Source organism: Lygodium microphyllum, chromosome 23, assembly GCF_053477565.2.
Source record: "Lygodium microphyllum isolate KBCC chromosome 23, Lygodium_microphyllum_v1.1.10, whole genome shotgun sequence".
In the NCBI taxonomy this organism is placed as follows: Eukaryota; Viridiplantae; Streptophyta; class Polypodiopsida; order Schizaeales; family Lygodiaceae; genus Lygodium; species Lygodium microphyllum.
In genome coordinates this window covers 47,718,477-47,725,946 of record NC_141157.1, presented here as the reverse complement: position 1 = coordinate 47,725,946, position 7,470 = coordinate 47,718,477, and positions in this window count along the sequence as shown.

The following is a 7,470-nucleotide window of genomic DNA, read 5'->3' as shown; positions in this document are numbered from 1 at the left end:
TAATACCTTTCTCCGTTTTTCTCACATAAAGTGAGAAATCTGCCTTGGAAATCTAAAAGCCAATAGTGACAAGATACTGTCCTATCTTGTCAGACCATGCTCTAGGTGCTTGCTTAAAGCCATACAAGGGTTTCTTCAACCTACAAACAAACTCAGGATGAATAGCATGCACATAACCTGGTGGCTGCTCCATATAGACCTCTTCTTGCAAATCACCATGCAAGAAGGCATTCTTTACATCCATATGATGTAAAGACTGTAAAATATTTCACCGCGCAGCGAATAGAATCTGAGAAAGAGATAGAGAGTACACAACAGATAAGAGGAGAATCAGTAAATTCTTTAACTCCAAACAACTGATACAAAGATGGCTCTGTCCACCCGTGCGCTTCCACTGTGTGAAGCTTAGATGGCGATCTAGACAGAAGATAGGTGAAGAGCTTAAGGCTAGCTGGAACAACAACTCTGACTGGGTGAAAGATGAGTGAGTGATGGCTGCGAAGGGGTTTAGCTTTTATAGCCCGCGAAGGTCGTTAGGTTGGCCTACTGACCGACCTACCACTAGTCGGCCAAGGAATATTCCCTTTACCATCGGGCCGGGGGCGCTGCCCCCGGACCCCACAATAGGGGCCCCTTTTAACTCCCTTACATGGCAACTCGATGCAATGCGCCTCGAGTTGCTACCAGCTTAACCACTCCGTCTAACCCAAAGATTAGACCCACAATGGTCACCTTTTTGCCATCCGGTCACATAGACCTCATCTGATATACAAGTCAGGACTCCACCAATGTCCGGGCTCACACTTGGCTTCTCCTCATAATGGGGGCCTTACAACTTTGAGCACCATGGATCATTGGTAGCACCTAATGAGGGTGGGGCATTGATCATATCTAAAATCCCCCCTCAATGTCCACCCATAGGTGAACTATCTTCTTGGCCCAATGCCGAGTCTCTGAAGATGAACTTGAAGCAGATCCTTCGTAAGTGCTCTGGTGAAGATATCTGCTCCATTCTCCTCTGTTGGACAGTAGACCAATTCCACTATCCCATCCTCCATCAAATCACACACATAGTGATACTGGATTTCTATATGTTTGGTGCGTGCATGAAACACTGGATTTTTGGCAATGGCGATGCAACTCTGATTGTCACATCTCAGCACAGTTGGTTCTTCATCCTGCACTCCCATATGCCATAGAATCCTTCTCAACCATACGGCCTCACATGCAGCAAAACAAGCTGCCTTGTACTCTGCTTTGGTAGAAGACAATGCCACTATTGGTTGCTTCTTACTAATCCAAGAGAAAATTCCTGAACCTAAAGAGAAACAATAACCAGAAACTGACTTCCTGGAATCAATGTCTCCTGCCTAATCTGAGTCACAGTTCCCCACAAGAGAAGTTCCAAAACTGTATGTGATACCATAGTCAAGAGTTTTCTTCAAGTATCTGAGCACCCGCATCCTAGCCTTCCAATGACTCTCATGAGGTTTGTTTGAGAACCTGCTCAAAACACCAACAACAAAACTGATATCTGGTTTGGTGTTACACAAGTAGATCAGACTACCGACCAACCTCCTATACCTCCCAATTTCTACTAGTGCTGATGTATCCTCGACGGATAACTTTGCATTACCTCCATAGGTGTAGCTATCTCCTTGCACTCGGTCATGCCAAATGCCTTCAAGATCTCCCATGCATACTTCTTCTGATAGATGAAGATATTTCCTGGCTCTTGTCAGACTTCAATCCCCAAACAATAATGCAGCAAGCCCAAGTCTGTCATTTCAAACTCAGAACTCAAAGCCTTTCGAGTTTGGTTGATCATATCTTCATAGTCACTTGTAATAAGAAGGTCGTCCACATATAGAACAATCACTACAGACTTTTTACCATCCCTGTAAACATACAAGTTAGCATCTGAGGCACATCTTTTGAAGTTTAGGTTTAAAAAGAACCTATCTATCCACTGGTACCATGCTCTGGGGGCTTGTTTCAGCCCATACAATGCCTTCTTCAGTTTACACACTTTATTCTCAGAATGGGGGGCCTCAAACCCTGGTGGCTGAGCCACGTACACCTCCTCCTTGAGGTCACCATTTAAGAACGCTGACTTAACATCCATTTGGTACACTGGCCACTTCTTGTGGGCAGCCACTGCAAGTACCGTGAGAATAGTGGTCATTCTGGCAGTTGGGGCAAATGACTCTTGAAAATCAAACCCTTCAACTTGTGAAAATCCTTGGGCAACCAGTCTAGCTTTGTACTTTTCTAAGGTACCATCAGCCTTATACTTTACCTTCCAGATCCACTTGGTACCAATAACCTTCCGCTTTGTTGGCCGATCCACTAGCTCCCAAGTGTCGTTCTTCATTATGCTGTCATACTCCGCCTGCATAGCAGCCTTCCATGATGGATCTGCAAGTGCTTCTTCTAAGTCAGTTGGCTCCTTTACTTCTCTCATAATCTCAACCATCAAGGCCATATTGACTATGTGAGCAGAAGCCCTCCTTTGCTCCTCTATTCTCTGAGACCTCCTTGGTCCATCTGCCTTCTCCTCAACAGATGCAGGCATAGGATTATTGTGGTCATAGAGCTGCTCCACCCAGCGCGGCAATGGATTTTCCGGTGGGGTGATGCCAGGTTGGTGAACTTTTTCCTCATCATCTGAAGATGATGCTTCCTCCTCCTTAAGGATAGGGATAGCTCTCGGGACAGGTTCATAGTGGACTACTTCTTCGCTTGATGATAAAGTGGAATAACTTGCCTTCTCCTCCTCCACTGTATGTGGCTCCTCCTTAAACACCACATCACGGCTCGCGATGATCTTCTTTGCCTCTTGGTCATATAATTTGTAAGCCTTCTGCTCATCACTATAACCCAAGAAGATACATTTTCTGCTTTTTGGTTGTAGCTTGTTTCTCTTCTCATCTGGAACATGTGCATAACATTCACATCCAAAAAATCTGAAATGTGAGACAGATGGTTTCTTACCAGTGTAAGCCTCATGAGGTGTTTTTCCCTTGAAAGCCTTTGTATAGCTCCGATTTAGAATGTAGACTGCAGTATTAATAGCTTCAGCCCAAAAATGGTTAGGCGATCCCTTGCCCTTTAGCATGCATCTTGCCATCTCCACAATGGTGCGATTCCTACGTTCCACAACACCGTTCTGCTGAGGTGTGTGAGGCGTCGTCAATTGATGCTTGATCCCTTTGCTCTTGCAAAAGCCTTCAAACTCCTTTGAGTTGAACTCACCACCACCATCTGTTCTAAATTTCTTCACACTTTTCCCTGTTTCATTCTCAACAAGTATTAGCCATTCTTTAAACTTACCAAAAGCTTGAGCCTTATCACGAAGGAAGTACACCCACATCTTCCTACTGTAGTCATCGACAATCAACATAAAATAAGAAGATCCCCCCAAGGCCTGTGTAGGCATCTTACCACACAAGTCAGCATGCACCAACTCTAGAGGAGCCTGTGCTCTATTCTTGCTTTCTTGTGGAAATGCCTTTCTTTGTTGCTTGCCCATCATACAAGCTTCACATGGTTCCTTCAATTCAGTTATTGTAGGTAGGTGAGCAACCATACCTTGCTTTTGCATCTCCTTCAATACTGCAAATCCGATGTGTCCAAACCTTTCATGCCAAAGCTTACTTGTGCCCACTCCAGCGGTGGCTGTAAGAGCACTTAGCTCATACAGGTTGTTCCTTCTTTCTTTTTTGCCAACAATTGTGCCAGCACTATCAATAATTTCTATACCTGTCTTCTTGAACCTCACTTCATGACCAAGATCAATTATGGCAGCAACTGATAAGAGATTTCTTCTGATTTCGGGAACATACAACACATTTGAAAGCTTTTTGACTTCACCATTTGCAGCAACAAAAGAAATAGTACATGTGCCCGCAGCAGGGCATTTAGCATAATTTCCAACCGTCACAGTGATGGATTCTTGTAGAGGCTGCATAGAACTATATAGACCTTTCTTGTTGGTCATGTGACGGGAGGCCCCACTATCCAACACCCAAGAGTCAGTGGTAGATTCTTCTTGCACCGAGGAGCACACTTCCTCAATGGTCGCCATGAATAATTCCAACTCTGCTTCAGTCGTATTGGCTGTCTCTTTCCCTTTACTTTTAAGGGTACCATTCTTTTCATCTGCCTTCTTGACACGACAATCTGCAATTGCATGTCCTTTCTTCTTACAGTAGAAGCACTCTCCTTGAAACTTCTTCTTGCCGCCCTTCTTCTTTTTGTCACCATCATTTTTGGTGGAGGAAACACCTTTGCCTTTTGCATTGGCAGAGAATGCAGCATCTCCATTGTTGATTCCTTCTCGGGCTTTCAGCCTCAACTCCTCCTCCATTAATAATGCACAAAACTCCTCAAAAGTCAAAGCTTGAGGTCTCACCTGATTATTAAGGGCAGTTACTAGTCCATCAAACTTTGGTGGACAAATCCGAAGACACCTCCGAGCTAGCTCTTCGCTAGTCTTTTGTATCCCAGCACCAGCCATCTGGTCGCGCAGATTCTTAATCCGAGTGATGAATGCTTTAACCGTCTCTCCTTCAGCAAACTTCTCTGTTGCTAGTTGATTCTCCAAGTTTTGAATCCTTGTTTGGTTTCGTGTTTCATACTGACTCCTTAGTACATTCCATGCCTCTGACGCTTTGGTTGTATGCTGAATCAAAGTCAAAACACTGTCAGAACAGCTTGTAACTAAGGCACACAATGCATCTGCATTCCTTCGTTTCCAAGCTCGTAGAAAATCTGCATTCAGAGGAATCATCACACTAGGATTTGATGGGTCGGGGGTAGGCTGTGGTTCTGCATCAGTCCCTAGCACAGTCTCCAGAAGCTCATAAGAATCAAGGATAGTTGTAATTTTGAACTTCCACAAGGTGTAGTTTGTACCATCTAACTTGCCTTCGCTGAAGGTTGGTGGACGAATCCTCAGTGTTTGAATAGCCGGTACAGCAGCACCACCTCCTGTACCGCTTCTTGATGCGCCAAAACCGCTTCTCGGAGTCGACATAGTTTCTCTTTACTGTTGAAGCCTTTGCCTCTTGCACGCTCTCTGATCTCTAGAGCCCCCTGGGCTCTGATACCATGTAAAATATTTCACCGCGCAGCGAATAGAATCTGAGAAAGAGATAGAGAGTACACAACAGATAAGAGGAGAATCAGTAAATTCTTTAACTCCAAACAACTGATACAAAGATGGTTCTGTCCACCCGTGCGCTTCCACTGTATGAAGCTTAGATGGCGATCTAGACAGAAGATAGGTGAAGAGCTTAAGGCTAGCTGGAACAACAACTCTGACTGGGTGAAAGATGAGTGAGTGATGGATGCGAAAGGGTTTAGCTTTTCTAGCCCGTGAAGGTCGTTAGGTCGGCCTGCTAATCGACCTACCATATGAGCCTCCACTAGTCGGCCAAGGAATATTCCCTTTACCATCGGGCTGGGGGCGCTGCCCCCGGACCCCCCAGCCAGGGGCCGCTTCTGCGGCCTCCGGACCCCACAATAGGGGCCCCTTTTAACTCCCTTACACCGCAACTCAATGCAATGCGCCTCGAGTTGCTACTAGCTTAAGCACTCCGTCTAACCCAAAGATTAGACCCATAATGGTCATCTTTTTGCCATCCAGTCACATATACCTGATCTGATATACAAGTCAGGACTCCACCAATGTCCAGGCTCACACTTGGCTTCTCCTCATAATGGGGGCCTTACAACTTTGAGCACCATGGATCATTGGTAGCACCTAATGAGGGTGGGGCATTGATCGTATCTAACACCATCCCTTTGATGCAGCCATAGCAATGACTGCTCTTACGGTTGCCATCCTTGCAACCGGACTGAATGTTTCTTCATAGTCAATGCCATATGTTTTTGCATACCCCTTGACTACTAATCTTGCCTTGTATCTGTTCACAGAATCATCTGCGTTGTGCTTCACCTTATAAACCCACTTACAACCAATTGCATTCTTATCTTTAGGCAAAGGTACCAACTCCCATGTAGCATTTACTTCCAAGGCATCCATTTCTTCATCCATGGCTTTCTCCCATTTTTCTTTTCCCATGGCTTGCTCAAAAGAAGTGGGTTCTGGTTCCTGTATCACTTTGACTATATATGCATAGTGAATGGCTGTAAATCCATCATATTTCAGCCTATCCACAGGATACCTAGCTCTAGTAGACATATGCAAAGTAGGCTCACTTCCAGGTGCTCTCAAAACATCCCTGGTCTTTCTTACTCCAAGTGTAACAATAGAAGGAATACCCAACTCATCATCAATGCTCTGTTGTGAGCCACTGGATTCACCATCCACATCAGAGTGACCTGCATTCACATCAAACATGGGCATCAGCCTTCTCTTTTCCATTTCGTAATACTTGCATACCACTATCTGCATTGCTTTGAGAAGATTCTCCTAATCTCAATCTGCCTGTCCATGGCGAAGAATGTGAACCACTCCTAGATGATGCTCCAGGTCCACTAATATCTTGTGACTGCTGCTGTGAATTCTGTGCAGCATTACCATTTTGTGCATCTACATTATCAATCACATTTACTGGTTTATACCAACTACTCATCTCATCAAAAACAACATCTTTTCTCACTGTAAACTTACGAGTAGAAGGGTTATAGCATCTATACCCTTTCTGCTGCAAAGAGTAACCAATAAAGATGCATTTCTCAGCTTTTGGATCCAACTTGGATCTCAACTCATCTGGCACATGAACATAGGCAATGCAACCAAAAATTTTCAAATGAGAAATATCTAGTTTCCTACGAGTATACCTCTCCTCTGGAGTCATCCCATGTATTGCTGTAGTGGGAGTCCTGTTCATTATGTAGACTGTTGTAGCAACTGCCTCAGCCCAATAGAAATCTGGCATGTCTTTTTCCTTGAGCATGGCATGAGATACCTCTCCAATATGCTTGTTTTTCCTTTCTGCAATTCCATTTTGTTGTGGGGTATGACTGCATAAATATTGTTACTTTATGCCATGCTCCTGCAGGAGCCTTGCAAACTCATTTGAGAGGTACTCTCCCCCTCCATCTGACCTTAGGCATTTTATTTGCAGGCCTGTTTCTTTTTCAACCATAGCTTTAAGAGTTTTGAAATGCCCAAAAACTTCACTTTTCTTTTTTATAAAATACACCCAAACTTTTCTGCTATAGTCATCAATAAAAGTGACAAAATAATGACAACCTCCAAGAGATGCAGCTTTAGTAGTCCACACATCAGAGTGGATTAATTCCAATGGCTTCTTACTATCTTGAACATGTCTAGGAAATGGTTTCCTTGCCTGTTTTCCAAACTGACAGGCTTCACATACCTTATGCATTTCTGCAACCTTGAATTTAGGCAATCCTGCAACAATATTTTGGGCCTACATTGATTTAAGTCTATGTACATTAACATGACCAATGCGTTTATGCTGCCAGATATCAATA